Below are 4803 nucleotides of genomic sequence, written 5' to 3' on the forward strand. Positions count from 1 at the left end.
TCGGCTGTTTGACACAGACAGATGGTGAACAGTTCACTAAGATCACTAAGGGATCATGGTTAATGGCTGATAACTCAGCTTGACATGACATTGTGTAGACTGTAGAGGGCAAGGTACAGTACTGAGTGTCTAGTTAGTCTGTCTGGAAACTGGCTTAACTCTGATGGGATGAACAACTCTCAGGTGTCGTTGGAAATGAGCTAAATGTGAGGTATCAGAAACAAATTGCGACTTTAAGGGTCATGGTTAAGTAGTACACTTTTTTTGTTTTGTTTTATATCTCATATCTGCTGGAATACATTCATGTGTCAGTTGCATGCTGACAAGAGAAAAACAAACAGCAAACTCAAACATTTGGGAGTAGCCTACCGGTATATCTTTTTAAATGTAGTTAAATACTTAAAACATATATATGTATCTATAATTGTTACCTTCGCTCCTACAGAGCCCAACTTGTTAAAAGCCTCCTGTAACTATTCCCACTTAACACAGCTATGTGGCGGAGGTAAGCATATAAGTGGATTTATACAGTAGATCTGCTTGAGTCTGGTTGGTTTCCAACTCAGAGAGCCTCCGTCTGGTGTGTGCTCTAGTCCCCACTGGAAGCCTAAAACAGGAATATTTGAACAATATTATTTAATCATAACCCCAACCCTAAAACTAGGGATAAAAGTATAATCAAAATAAAATGAGAAACTGTAATAACCAGTTCAAGCAGTATAATTATCAGCCAGTATGTCTGAGGGCAGCTGTGTATCTGCCTCTTAAGAAAAAGTGTGCAATTCATTGTTTTCTCCAGCTTTTTACACATTTTGAAATGGGAGGGTTAGGGATAACGATTGAAATGTAAATGTAAAATAGCAGGCAAGAGTCAGAATAAAATGAATGGTGTCTTTACTTAATTCCCAAACGCACAGGTCAATATCAAGTCATCAGTTAGCAACTTATTAGATGCTATCTGCATCTAAGTTGCAACACCCTCCATTGGCATTCATGAAACAGAAAAGTCCTTTCTGATTGTATTAAAAGACAATAAACTCCAAAATATTGTACAGACTGCTTGGCTTGGGTTCTCCTCTTTGTCTCTGTCAAGTCTTTGTTTTTACAGTTGAAATACTGTATGTAAGCAGCAGGATGTTGAGTTATTGAAAACGAGTGCTTCCAAAGGGGTCATCCTCATGTTCCCCGAGTTCTATGTTCCCCACTTACCAAAGGGGTTGTGTTTTAGCGTTGTAAGTAGGGAACATTGTATTTAGAACCTGAGGAACAAACATGTAGATACAGTCCCCTTCCAAACTCAATTTGGATTCATCTGATATTTCCACGATCAGGACTTTCAGTATCATGAATGGGCTGTCAGTGGAGGATGTTGCGACTTAGATGAAGATAGCATCCAGGACAGGTTGCTTGCGGGAAGGTCAGTCATCAAACAAAGCAACAATTGACTTCACAGTCCAGGAACAAACAGGTAAGTGGAGTTGTTTCAGGCTGCAAAAAAACAAATTAGAGCAACAGACTACAGGTGAGTAGCAACAGGTTAGACAATTAGCAGTGGATTGGCTATTTCTTCTCCCAACCCTACAACATGCCTTAGGCTACTTACTTTATTTACCAGCATTTCTTGGCATCATCCTTCATTCATGAATAATTCATTACTTCTCATTCATAATTAAATAAAGCTGCACACTAGGTAAAACAACCTAAATTGTCTCTTAGGCTTAGCCGCTTCTTGCCACTAGGTGGCAGATGGCCCTAGCAATTATACTGTAGCTACACGGAGAAGACAGGACAGTTATCCCTTGCCATGGCATATGAGGTGTTGCTTATACTTACAGCCTTATAACTACTCTATATTTCTGACTAATGCATGTGTCTGCACACTTAAAATGGTCTTTTGGAGCAGGTGTGTCAGAAAATAACTACTGCCATGAAAAACAGAAATATCAAGAAAGTGTGTAGGCTATCATGGGGATTTATTTATGTCAGATATATAATATGTAAATTAATCATGTCAGATATATTGAAGTGTTTTTTTCTCTCAGTATTCTTGCTGTAGAATCAAACAAAGATTTGCATTGTCAAGGTTTAGTTCATTCATCCTGTGACCAGAATAGGTTCACATAAGAGACCACTTGATAATCAATAGCCTACTGTCTGTTTTTAGCACACACTGGTTGTGATCTGGAAATAATTGATGCTAGAAACTCTGTTCCTGTATTTCTTTCTGTATTCATCCTGATTATAGGCCTATAGCTTACTGTAACTGATATTTGATTTTACATTCACATCAAAAAAATATTTTATTTTATATGTTTTGAGGTCCAAATGTCTTAAAAGGATCCCTGGCTAATACGACAAATATGCCTCAATACATTATAATTGTCCTCTATAACTACAATGTAAAATTAAAAACACCTTAAATATTTTATTTCTTCTAGAAATAGCTAATCTTTCACTCAATAGGGGAAATACCTGTCGCAAGTTGATGATGTCATTAATGTCATGTGTGATCTATCCTTATGGAATTTATGCCATGCATGTGCAAAAAACACATTTGAAATATTGATTTGATGCTCATTAACCATAGGAAGTATTATGTTTGTTGCCAGACCCATGAAATGGGTAGGCCTACATAAGCAAATGTCGGTCCGGGTTTTCTATATAAAGGGTATATATGATGATGACATGATGATGACATGCCTACAAAAGGCATGATGTCATAAATGATGATGACAGACAGGGGGTCTGGCACAACCAGGTTGACCTGGTCTAGTTTTTATTTGCACATGCATACCATAAATTCCATAGGGATAGATCACACATGACATTTATGACATCATCAACTTGCGACGGGCATTTCCCCTGTTGAGTGCAATATTAGCTATTTCTAGAAGAAATAAAATATGTAAGGTGTTTTTAATTTTACATTGTAGTTATAGAGGACAATTATAATGTATTAAGGCATATATGTCGTATTAGCCAGGGATCCCTTTAAAATGGTATACAATGTGTGTCAATCACCTGTGATAGACCTGAGGAAGATCCTGTGTGAATAAATGGTTCCATGCTTGAGCCACAAGGCCCTATCATAGTACAGTCTGGGGTGATAAGCCATCACTGCGGTGTAGTCTTTTAACGTCAGAAAACTACAACATTACGTCATTCGCCGCGGTGAAGAGCCATCACCGCAAACCCCAACATCTCCCCTCTGTTTTTACCTTCAGACATCTCCCCATCACTCCGTTCACTGATTGGTTTAGACTAGATGGACCAATCAGTTTGCCCCCTGGTTTCAGAGGCACAGAGGTGCGGTGATAGGACTTCACCTGACTATGATGGCCTCCACTTGTTATCTAATTTTTAGGTGAGAACTTATCACCTAAAAGTTGAGGTTATCACCCTTCACCTCGGACTATGATAAAGCCTTCAGCCACCTAAACTCTATTTTTGAAGCGGTGAAAGCCGCTTCCAAGGAGTGGCTTTGTGTGTCCCATGTGTGTCCCCCACGTCCATATGGTCATTTCAGTCCAGAGTGAACAGGTTTTATCTGTCCGTAAATGTGTGTCCCATGTGTGTCCCCCACGTCCATATATGGTCATTTCAGTCCAGAATGAACAGGTTTTATCTGTCCGTAAATGTGTGTCCCATGTGTGTCCCCCACGTCCATATATGGTCATTTCAGTCCAGAATGAACAGGTTTTATCTGTCCGTAAATGTGTGTCCCATGTGTGTCCCCCACGTCCATACAGTATATGGTCATTTCAGTCCAGAATGAACAGGTTTTATCTGTCCTGTACGTCCAGAATATGTGTGTAGTGTCCGTCCCGGTCTGATGATTGGATGATTAAAAATGTCCAATACTTTGAGGATTGGTCAAGCTTCACAATTCGGCCCTCCAGATAAAATCATTCATTCATTCAGAATTCTGAAGCTCTAGAACACATACCGCTTCACTTCGAACCAAATGTATATACAGAGTTCATAGCTCTAGAACACATAGAATAAAAGTTCACCGCTTCACTTCGAACCAAGGTTTGATTTTTTGTTTTCCTATAGGAGTTTATACTTATTGTCAAGGCCTTCTTCCCTCTACACCAAATCTCAACACAAAATATATATTTCCCCTATTGACGCATGCCTAGAGGGAGGGAGGGACAGTAGAGTTCATGTGCTTAATTACCTCACTAGAGTAGGTTGGCAGTATGTGTGTGTGTGTGTGTGTGTGTGTGTGTGTGTGTGTGTGTGTGTGTGTGTGTGTGTGTGTGTGTGTGTGTGTGTGTGTGTGTGTGTGTGTTGTGTTGTAATCACTTGAAACGGTGTGAAACCCAAGGATGAGCCAGGAAAACTGCTGGAAGGGATCTTGTTCACTAGACCGGTTAATCTTATGATCTCCCTGTCTCCGAGTCATCTCCATCATCCTTGGCCATTATGGTCTCAGTGTTCATGACGCGAGGGGGGCGTAGAAGTGAGTATAGCTGATAATCACTGTCATGTTGAACAAGACACTATGTTGAAATATGACTCATGTTCTCCTTTCATCTATATACTACAGTAGTCTACAGGGAAATGTATGTTGTGTCCTCATTGTCTAGCTGTAATAGCGACACCGGCAGTGTGGACAGTCTTGTAGGTTAAAAATAGATAAAATGACAACAATAGTGTGAATAGGTGAATAGTGCCTCAGTATTGTTTGCTGATATGCATTGCATTGATATGCACCTGCTTGACTGCATACAGTATATATACAGTATACACACACGCACGCACGCACGCACGCACGCACGCACGCGCACACACACACAC

This window comes from Nannobrachium achirus (genome assembly GCF_963921795.1).
Source record: "Nannobrachium achirus genome assembly, chromosome: 15".
In the NCBI taxonomy this organism is placed as follows: Eukaryota; Metazoa; Chordata; class Actinopteri; order Myctophiformes; family Myctophidae; genus Nannobrachium; species Nannobrachium achirus.